General features: G+C 44.4%; 1 non-coding gene across 1 annotated transcript; it reads right to left on the bottom strand.

The window, feature by feature from the left end:
- Window positions 1–352: 352 nt before the first annotated feature.
- TRNAW-CCA lies at window positions 353–424 on the bottom strand. The gene has a single exon. It is a non-coding gene; the product is annotated as a tRNA-Trp (tRNA).
- Window positions 425–11,758: the final 11,334 nt, after the last annotated feature.

Raw genomic sequence — 11,758 nt, 5'->3', positions numbered from 1 at the left:
TATTGCCTGAGGGTAAGTCCAGGTCCCCCCCGAGTGACTGAGCATGCAGTTATGAAGCTTCTTGCACTTTTCTGAGGAAGACTTCACTTTCTTCGGCTTGTTGATGAGGCAAACTGTGGCACCCACCAGAACATGCCCCTGCATTGGCCTCCACTCTGGTCATAGACCCATAACCTCCAACCAGCACAGCACCTGGCTGAAAAGAAAGCTCCGGGCATCACGTTTCCCCCCAACCATTCCTGAGGTGCCCCCCTATAGTTGGCCAATGCCTTGCAGAGCCCTGCCTCTCGCGCAGAGCAGCCCCACAGAAAAGCAGGGGCAATACAGAGGGTGGCGAGCGGTGCCCCAAGGCTGACCCCGATGTGATTCGAACACACAACCTTCTGATCTGGAGTCAGACGCGCTGCCCTTGCGCCACGAGGTCAGGGTGGAGGGACGCAGCCCTGCGGCACGGATCCCGGCCTAGGCGGTGGGGATGTCCTCTCCATGGGGGCCACCTCAGGGGTGTCCAAGAACCCCTTAGCTGCAGCCATGGAGGGGAAGGGTGGCCAAGGCCTGGCTGCAGAGGGGAGTCCAGGCTGGAGGATGAACGTGCATGGTGGGATGGGGTGATCTGCGGGGTCAGTGCGGGCAGGAGCCAGGCTCAGGGATGCTGTGTGGGAGGATGATGGCCGAGGGCAGAATACAGGGAAGGGACCAGGTCCCCTCCTGCAGCACAGCCTGAGGTGGGCTCTGAGTACGTACCCAGAAATGGTGATGGACAGTGTTAAGAGCAGACAGCCCATGGGCTGTTTGGTAACCAAACCCTATTTTGGCTGGGAACGGCAGCTGGACCTTCTGCAAGGAAGGCAAGACATCTCACCAGTGCAGGCAAGGTCCACCAACAACACAGGCAAGGTTCACTGCCAGCTCTGGCTGCCCAGTCCTTTCCTCATGGGTGGTTAGTACAAGGTTGTCATAGACAAAGGTGTCAGAGAGGAGATGAAACTTTCCTTCTTCCTCTCCAACTCCATGCCCACCCCAGCACGCTGGAGGAAGTCTGCTGAGTACTAGGCTGGCTGGGGCAGGGACATGGTGGGGGCACCATATGGACAGGGGGCTGGGGCCAGTGGTGTAATGGACAATGCACCAGGAGACTGCAGGGTTGAGTCCTGCCTGACTCGACCTAATCCTGCCCACAGCCTGGCCATGGTGGAGGTGATGGGAATCAGGCTGCCCTGGTGTCCTGCAAGTGGTGGGTAACCAACCTTGGGTATTGCCTTGGCTCTGGCTTATTCCCTCGCTTTGTCACGTATTCTGCCAGCAATAAGACATTTTTCTATCAGAAATCTATCAGGCATTTTTCTCAAAACAGCTGTTGTTACACCTTGTTCACGAATGTCCCATTTCATCTGGACCTCCGGCAGGACTGGATAGAGGCAGGGTGGCTGCGCCTCCACCTGTCCCTTTCCCTTTCTCTTTCAGAGCATGTTTTTTTCCGCTCAACCTATCTTTGCTTTGCTCCACCTCCATTTCATCCCACATTGTTCTTCACTGCTCTACCTTCTGCCTAGTGTCACAAATTCTGACATCTTTGCACTCAGTTCCTGCTTGCTCCACAGCTCATGTTAAAAATCTTAGAGCTCTGACACCGTTACTAATATCTCTTTCCTTTTAAAGAAAATAAACTATTTAATATAAGTGTACAAGTTTGTGATGTAAAGCAGAATTCATTGTTGTTATTAAGAATGATCCATTTCAGAAAATCCTTGAGGAATGAGGATAAAAAATGAGAAAGTGATTAATAAATGCAAATAAAAACTACAGCACCCAAATGAGGAATGGCATAAGTGATAGTTTAATAAATGCATTTATCTTCTGCAGTGGATATAGTTATTAAGCTACACTTAAGGCAGTTTGCTTGAATTGCATAGCCAATGAGCTACTTGTCCACCACATGTACGTACTGTATACAAATACATGAGATAATATTCATTTGGAGAGAAAGACCGCTGCTGAACTTTATTAGATTTCTATTTGTGGATAATTGTTTGGGAGTAAGTCACTGCAATCTCACCTGGGCTAGCGGTAGGGTACATTTCTACATGGAAACATTCTTCACTTGTGAAAGAAGAAATCTCAGCAGAAGACTTTCTGAAATCCTTCATTTTCAAGCTTTTGAAGATGAATTTTATTTTTAAAAGAAATGACTGGCATCGTGTGGTTACTGCTCTCCAACTGTACGAGGTAGCATTGATTAGCAAGGCATGAAGTGGTAGGGGAAGGTCTCCTGGGGTGGGATGCCTCTTCAGACACCTGAATGTGTCTACAAGGAAGCTACCTACTTGTGCCCTAGGCAGCAGAGCTCCCATTATTACCATAGTTACAAAGTTTTATAAAGTTATATAAAATTAGATGAAGTTAGAAAAAGGTTAACTTTATAATTATACACTTATCCTGAATGAGGACAACTCACTCCAGTCCCTAAAGTTTGGTGTCTGCAACTAAAAGCCATCCCTGCTCTCCAGAAATATTAATAATAGTCACGTATTTACTCTGTGAATTACCAATGCTGAAGATGGAGCAGAGAGGCAGGCACCTACTTTTCCTTGTGAGCAAACCCTGCCCACAAGAAGGGCTTTGCTGTCCCTTCCTCCGCCAGCATGTCCTCCCGCAAGAGGGAGCCATGAACTAGCTCATGGGCTCCACAAGCTGCAAAGCCAGGCTGGAGGTGCATTTTGCTCAGTGAAGGACCCTCCATCCCTAGGCCAGGCTGGAAATTCAGCTTGTTTCCTTCCTGGAAATACAGTTCTTTCTCCACAGCCCATATTTTTTTTGGCTATTCAGTCCCACTGGTCTCTGGTAGACTTCCCCCTGCCATTAGCCCACAGTTTTCTAGAAGTGCAGCCTGAGATGTGGTCACGGGGAGCTTCACCTGCTGCCTGCTCCCTGTTGACCACCTCGCAGTGGCAACTCTCCTCATCTGTCCCACTCTGGTACTTGCTTAGTTTCCAACTGCATGACATAATGGGAGGGATTCAGCTGTCTAAGTTCAGGCATCTAGTGTTGTGTTATGGGGTGTGCTGCCTGGTCTATAGTTGCCTCTCCAGAAGCATCTGAGTATCCCGTAGACCTCTGTCCCATGCAGATATCTTGGATATCTCCAGGACATCTATAGTGATATTATGTTCAGGCAACCGAATCCTGCCTGGAGGTGCGAGTCAGCTCAACGATTTGGACAAATAAAGCAGATGATGTCTCCACATAGGGGTGTATTTGCATGTTAGATAGCTGATACATGACTACGGCCATAAAATATCTTGAAGAGATGCAGGAGATATTTCTGGACACTTGGCTTTGCTGTGTTCATTTTTATTTTTAAGCAGAATATATTGATGTCGGTATGATATCAGTTTGATAGAATACTGAAATTTTCAAATTTCTCAGCAGAACACCCCATTTCTCCCCCAACACCCCTTTCCAACCCCTTACAATGTCATAAATAAGGTCTGGTTTTCAGCTAGTTCAAGGAGCGCTGCACCCCAGCTGCAATCAAATTCTGCTCATTTACATTGCCATAATGCAAATCTGTATAAGTGCTTGGGGGAAGCAAATGTTTCCCATAATTTTAGCGTCCCAGGTTACTTCAGAGCTAGCCCAGGCCCATTGACTGAAAAATTCAAGATGAAAGAGATGTCTTCCCTTCTCATGCATACTCCCTTCCTCATGCTCTCAAAGACGTGAGTCCCACGGAAAGATTGATAGTTTTCTGAGTCTACTGAAAGGAGAGAACAGACATTTCATGTGATGGTAGAAGCTTCTCCCTCATTGCTGTCTGCCACTCAGGTGGATCTACATCTTCTTCAGCATAACCCTACTGGAGGACATGTAGCTACAATGATTTCATCTGGCAGACACTTCTCAGGAGCCATCACGGTGATTTCAAGGTGAGAACTGCCTAGTGGAGATGTCTATGGCTGTCAGGCCCATGTCTGAGGAGCTTGCTGCAGCACTGGAGGGCTTTTCTATGGCCAGACCCTCTGCAACTTTAGAAGTCAATCCATTGGGTCACCTGGTTTTCATCCTGTATTGATGACTGCTGCACGCTTCCCCACCAATTGCAGCAGGAATGCAGGCATCTTCTGGAAATACTTGTAAACACCTACACATCGCTTCCCATGCCCTCATCAGAAAGTTTTCATCCTGTATTGATGACTGCTGCACACTTCCCCACCAATTGCAGCAGGAATGTAGGCATCTTCTGGAAATACTTGTAAATACCTACACATTGCTTCCCATGCCCCCATCAGAAGGGGTGAACCTCCTGGTGGGATTGATACCCATAGAGCACATTTTTCAGGCTATTGTTAAATTAGCTAATGTAACTGGGTGAGGTGGGTAGGGATGCTATTATATGGGCATTTTATATTGCTGTGGAAGTCAAGATGAGCAAGATCTACTCCACGGCAGAAAGATCACTAAAGGGTTTATCTCTATTCCCCAGATTAAGAAAGAGAAACAACCATCTTCCAAAGGCTGTCTATCTCACCTGCCTCAGACACATACCTCGAGACAGGGTTGAAGTCTCTGGAAGTCCTTGTGTCTCCCTTGACTCCAAGGGAAAACTAGAAGATGATGTTATATTAGGCAGCTGGGATGGGTTTCACCCCTCCTCTTTTGGAGGTTGACAGTACAGATGCCTCCATCTGCGCTAGTCTTCTGCATTTCCTTCATAGTCAATGGAGAGAAGCAAGTACTGGGTGAGTCTGCCAGAATATCACGTTGTAGAAGTGACACTGGCTACATGACTGGCTCCAATGCAGGCTCTAAACTGCAGACATCTCAAGTGGGGTGAGGGGAACCCCACTTGTAATTTGCATGTATCTAATGTGAGACAAACTCCACCAAAACCCACAAAACAGAAGATCCCAAATCAAGGGTGATTCATCTTAATAACACTAATGAATAAAATAGTGATTAAAACAACCCTGCTCAGAATTCTGCAGTTGTTTGCATTTTCACACCCCGCATGGAAATGCATAAAAAAGTCTCCAGCCGTCCTGCCTACCGGTAGACTGGATGAACTGGGAACAGGCCTTTCCTGTGACCGTTGCAACACTGAGCATGAGAAAGCTATTGATTATATGGAGGGTTGGTGACTTTCTCCAGCCCCAGCTGTAGGTCAGCTGCAGAACTGGTCATTAGGTAGGAGGCAGAGCTTTCCCCGTGCGTAAGTATTTCTTCTGTGATCCGTATAAAACATGTCTCTTACTTAGAATAACCTGGGAGAGGAGGAGGAGGAGAATAAACAAGAGCAAATGAAATGCAGAAGCACCAAAGCAGAAAGAGATGGCAATTCTTTGCTAGGTGGTGAGAGAGTTCCAGTGTTTATAGGGCTTCTGGGAGCAAGAAGGACTGGAAACAGGTTTTTTACTTCAATGCATATAGCGTAACCCTTGGCCAAAATTGTTAGCGAACACCTCTGTGCATCATTTTCCCTGAACAATCACAGGGTTATCTCTGAGTCAGGAGAGGTGATCCGACCTGCTCCAAGCAACAGGGACTCTGGAGGGAAACCCTTTACCAAAGTGAATTTCACTCCAAATCCAAAGGTTTTTTTCTGAGATAAATTTTTTTATCATAATTTGAAGGGAATCGCGATCATATAAATCCTTATAGCCTGACAGGGAGAACATTGTCTGTGCAACGGCTGGAAATGATAGAGAAGGATTTTGAATGTAAGATTATTGGACAAGCACTCCTCCTCTACCAGATTATTAACACACTTGAGGTGTTGTATTTGTCCTTCACTTCCCATGAAAAAAAAGGCAAATGTTTCCAGTCCATCATTAAACAGAACAGGTTCACTTTTTGCAATTTTAAAAATAACTTTGCAGAATTAGAAAGCTGGGTTCCTGCTCCAGTCTGACTAAGTACAATGTTGGGTCCTGTCTGAGAGCTGAGATACTCCCCTTGGCTTCAGTGGGAACCTGAGCCAAGTGAAGTTTTCTTGTCAAGGTCTTTGTTTCATCCATTTCCCTGGAGTGCCTGAAAATGGACATAAACAGCTCTCCTGCAACATGGCTGCCCGGAACACTCAATGGTGCCTGCAAATTTGAAATGAAAAGCTAACAAAGAAACCAGAAAGGCAGAGAACAATGCACATTGACTAAGGGGAAGGTTTATATTGTTGATATCAAGGCCACTGGGTCAGAACAACATCAATAAATATCACGTACAGAAACAGGCTCAAGTAAGTGACACTGGTTTCTTCTGCTCTGAAGGGGAGCCTGTGCCGTCAGCTACCATTTCAGTATGACTGTTTGTAACACAATTCAAACACCGTACGGACAGATCCTTATGAAAACTCTATAACGAATCTCGCTTGTCCTCTGCTCTTTGTACACCTGCAAAACTGAGGGTGCTGCTCATGACAGCTGCAAACTGATAATCTGCACCTCATGTATGACCCTGCTGTATGTCCTGTGATGCAACACTGGTTCCCAAGAGAAAGCAATACGGAGTAATGGGCATTCCATCCATAGACATAGCAAAGAAATCTATTTTGTTCTGCGAAAGGTGCTTTGAAGGAAAAAAAAAGTCCTTTTTGTTTGTCAAACTGTCCTTGAAAAGCCAGAAAAGTGACAAAGCGTTTCCTCAGGACTCCCTGGAGCAGAGAGTGGACGAATACTCATTTCTAGTTTATGGGCATCCCTAAAGCATTTGATCCTGTTTAAGAGAACAGCATGAGCACGCGGGGGTCGAACAATGGCTTCAGGCAATAGGTACAGGAACCCGCAGTGCTGATCACTTCTAAGATGGCAAGATCTTACTTTTTAAGTAGAAAAATGGCATTTTTAATAATACAGTATGTTTCATGGAAATGAAGTCCTGGCAGCCCAAGCACAAACCAAGCCGGTTAATTCCAGACTGCTGTAACACCTTGTTCTTGGGGTAAGGCACGAGCATTTGAGGAATTGACGCGTGGGAGAACAGTGGGACATACTGACTCAGCCCTGGGGAGACTTTCTGGCAATTTCCACATGCTTTTATTAAAATGCATTATGAAACCAAATGAGCTCTCTGCAGAAGTGCACGTTGATGCATTCTGACTAACGCATATGTTTTCCATAAGATAACAACCCATTCAAACTGAAACCATGTGAGAATAACCTTAATTAATCTGCACAGCTTTCCTTCATAACCTGTTACTTTACCTCTGAGGTCTAAGTTCTTCTTAGTTCTTCAATATTCAGATGCTTGCTCTGCGTGATGTAAGAGTGGAGATGGGAAATGAGCCGTGGGCTGTGCTGGCTTGACCTGAACGGGTTAACTAACCATCTGGATATTTTCCAAGGTGTTTGAACGCAAAATGAGCAAGGGCGGCATCCTGGAGACATAGTTACCTAGCCACTGACAAGGTCTGTACTTTTAACTGCAGCCTGGAGATCAGGGTCCAAGGCAGATTTGGCTTGCAAGGTAGGAAGCATGCGGCATGGTAGGTGGGGAGAGAGGCGGGTAGAGGAGGTACAGGGCACAGGATTTGGGCTGTGTTTCTGGTGGTTTAGGGGATGAGTTAGAAGGATGGTAGATTTGGGTTCAGAAGGTCAAGGGTGCAGAAGAAAAGAGAAGAGCTGAAAGAAAGCAAAGCCAAAGCCCCAGGAGGAGAGTTGGGAGGTGAAAACCCTTTTTCCTTGCTCCCATACATCCAACGTTGTGCATGCAGTTGCCATCAGTATCCCCATATATGTCTGTAAGATGATGCTCTGTGACACCCCTGCCAGCCCATCGTGTACATGACTCTTTGTACCTATGTACCCCCCTCATCATCTGCTGCTGAGAAGGGAAGACGGTTTTCCAGAGTCCCTGATCTGACAGAAGGGTTATTAGCAGGGTCCTTAGTGGCAATTACCAGGTATCCTAAAGCAATGGCGTGGCAAGGTGGACCTCCCCTCTACCCAGTGCAGGTGGATGGATTTTTACAGGGCTGATCCACTGCATAGACCTCTCCTCCTGCGAAAGAGGGGGTTTTCCTTCCCCCTCTTCCACCACCATCTCAGAGAGCCAACTGGTGCTGCAAAGCTGCCCTGTCCTGTGAGAGAGACCTTTATTCCCCTGGAAATGAGAAAAGACTTTTTTCACACATACACACCACTGGCATGGAAAAGCGCTTCTAGAGATGTTTCTACCCTACCTGCACTTAGGACCCCTCCTTCCCCTTTCACTACCTACATCACATTCTATAGCTGGGATTTTCAAAGATTCATCAAGAGTCCTTTGCTGTCATGTAATAAAAGTGAAACTTGAGCTAATAAGTTATGGCAGCTTTATGGGGTTATGGATTTTATGGAGCTATTCTGAGATTTTCAGTTGCCTGCTTATACAAATACAGGGATGTCTTATCACTCTCTGTGTATGAAAGCCTTTTTCTCTGTGTATCTTCCGTGAGCCTGAGACCAAGCTCCAGCCACGAGGACCTCCTCATACCTTCTGATTGCTCTTCTCGTCTTAATTTTCCAGCATTTTCAAAGTAAATCTGGGAGGGTACTAGAGAACCAATCCTGTCATTTCAAGGAAAGTGTCCAAAAGTGCCTGAACTATTTTGGAGCCTGGAAGAATTTTAAATAGTGTTTAGGAGCAGGTCTTCAGTTGTGCAGAGTATAACAGCACTCCTGACTCCATGGGAAATGAAACTCAACCCGTATCATAGAATGATAAAGACTGAGAGCCAGGAAGCTTTGAAGGTCACCATCAGCAGGTGCATCAGTTTAGGGAGCACTCTTGTGTCCTGTAAGCTTTCTTGCTGAAGACTAATCGATAGCTATGGCACAATGTGGCATTAAACACTCCTTTAAAGTTATTTCCACAGATTGTCACTGGTTTGGGTGCAGATCCTATCAGGAAATGTTTTCCAGGTCTCAGGAGAACTGCCATTGAAAGCTGGGCAGGAGAGAGAGTGCTTCTGGACTACGCAGTCCCCCCATGCTTAGAGAACCCCACCTGCAAAGTGAAAGAGCTGGGGTAGGATTATGTTCTCCAGAGATCAACAGCGTGATGTAGGCACCTGTGTGCACTGAGATGCCCTAGTGTACCTGAGATATCATCTCAAGGGGGCAGGTGGGACACAGACCCTATGGGACAGCTGAGACCTCCGAGATGGGCAGCTGGAGCCTGGCAGGGTACCATAGAGCAGGGTACCATAGAATCATAGAATCATAGAATCATAGAATCATAGAATCATAGAATCATAGAATCATAGAATCATAGAATCATAGAATCATAGAATCATAGAATCATAGAATCATAGAATCATAGAATCATAGAATCATAGAATCATAGAATCATAGAATCATAGAATCATAGAATCATAGAATCATAGAATCATAGAATCATAGAATCATAGAATCATAGAATCATAGAATCATAGAATCATAGAATCATAGAATCATAGAATCATAGAATCATAGAATCATAGAATCATAGAATCATAGAATCATAGAATCATAGAATCATAGAATCATAGAATCATAGAATCATAGAATCATAGAATCATAGAATCATAGAATCATAGAATCATAGAATCATAGAATCATAGAATCATAGAATCATAGAATCATAGAATCATAGAATCATAGAATCATAGAATCATAGAATCATAGAATCATAGAATCATAGAATCATAGAATCATAGAATCATAGAATCATAGAATCATAGAATCATAGAATCATAGAATCATAGAATCATAGAATCATAGAATCATAGAATCATAGAATCATAGAATCATAGAATCATAGAATCATAGAATCATAGAATCATAGAATCATAGAATCATAGAATCATAGAATCATAGAATCATAGAATCATAGAATCATAGAATCATAGAATCATAGAATCATAGAATCATAGAATCATAGAATCATAGAATCATAGAATCATAGAATCATAGAATCATAGAATCATAGAATCATAGAATCATAGAATCATAGAATCATAGAATCATAGAATCATAGAATCATAGAATCATAGAATCATAGAATCATAGAATCATAGAATCATAGAATCATAGAATCATAGAATCATAGAATCATAGAATCATAGAATCATAGAATCATAGAATCATAGAATCATAGAATCATAGAATCATAGAATCATAGAATCATAGAATCATAGAATCATAGAATCATAGAATCATAGAATCATAGAATCATAGAATCATAGAATCATAGAATCATAGAATCATAGAATCATAGAATCATAGAATCATAGAATCATAGAATCATAGAATCATAGAATCATAGAATCATAGAATCATAGAATCATAGAATCATAGAATCATAGAATCATAGAATCATAGAATCATAGAATCATAGAATCATAGAATCATAGAATCATAGAATCATAGAATCATAGAATCATAGAATCATAGAATCATAGAATCATAGAATCATAGAATCATAGAATCATAGAATCATAGAATCATAGAATCATTAAGGTTGGAAAAGACCTCTAAGATCATCGAGTCCAACCGTCGACCCAACACCACCACCCACTAAACCATGTCCCTAAGTGCCTCATGTACTCGTCTTTTAAATACCTCCAGGGATGGGGACTCAACCCCTTCCCTGGGCAGCCTGGTCCAATGTTTAACCACTCTTTCAGTAAAGACATTTTTCCTCACGTCCAATCTAAACCTCCCCTGGCACAACTTGAGGCCATTTCCTCTCGTCCTTGGCCCACCTCAGACAGCCCTGTGCTCCCATATGCAGATATCTCAGTGGAGCCCACAGGTTGTACAGCATGTGGGGTCTAGAGACCTATTCAGCAGCTCACATGTGCACATCACAGTAAAGGTGAGCTGAGTTGACTCTGCTGACTGCCCTGCCTCGCTCTTCCCAGCAGGCTTCATCTGCCTGAACATAGGTACTTGATGCTGTTAGTGAACCCTCGGCTATCTGGGGTACTCAAGATATTTGCACAGGGTGGGGTGAAGAGGTGTGGTATTGGTCAAGCCTTATACACAAGGGTGCCTAAAACATCACTAGATGATTACCTTGTGGCCACAGAAATCCCCTACCCGCTGTTGAAAACGGGAGTTCAGACACCTAGCTCACACGGAGACACCTACGTGGCTGAAGCCCACTCCTCTTTTCTGAGCCGTGCCCTGCACTTTACTTCTTTAATGCAGAAGGAACAGCAGGAGACATCATGAGAGACTTGCTCCAGAAGAGCCTGTTGGGTAAGGCGATGCCAAAAACGAGCAGGAGAGAGTTTTGGACCTAAGCCTGCCATGTGCCTGAGGACTACCTCAGGCCATTAGCCATCCCAGAGTAGACCCAGGGTCCTTTCTTAGTTAAGAAATAATAGTTTGATGCTTGCATGAAGTTTGCAACAATTTGACCCCAAAGTTGTGAGGAGACCTGCAAACTGTTTGCAGATATTAGTTACATTTATTAAATAATTCTGGAGAGAAAACAGTGTGGGTGATATTTCAGTTGGAGATGCTGTTCCTCAGCTGTTTTCTATATACAGAAGACTGTATACTGTACTGTGTGTATATATATATATTGTATACTGTACTGGCCTGTATCAGAAATAGTGTGGCCAGCAGGAGTAGGGAAGCGATCGTGCCCCTGTACTTGGCCCTGGTGAGGCCGCACCTCGAACACTGTGTTCAGTTTTGGGCCCCTCACTACAAGAAGGACGTCGAGGTGCTGGAGCGTGTCCAGAGAAGGGCAACGAGGCTGGTGAGGGGTCTGGAGAACAAGTCTGATGAGGAGC

The sequence above is a fragment of the Aptenodytes forsteri genome, unplaced genomic scaffold, assembly GCF_000699145.1.
Source record: "Aptenodytes forsteri isolate BGI_AS27 unplaced genomic scaffold, ASM69914v1 Scaffold57, whole genome shotgun sequence".
Taxonomy (NCBI): domain Eukaryota; kingdom Metazoa; phylum Chordata; class Aves; order Sphenisciformes; family Spheniscidae; genus Aptenodytes; species Aptenodytes forsteri.
This window is presented reverse-complemented; position numbering and strand designations above follow the sequence as displayed.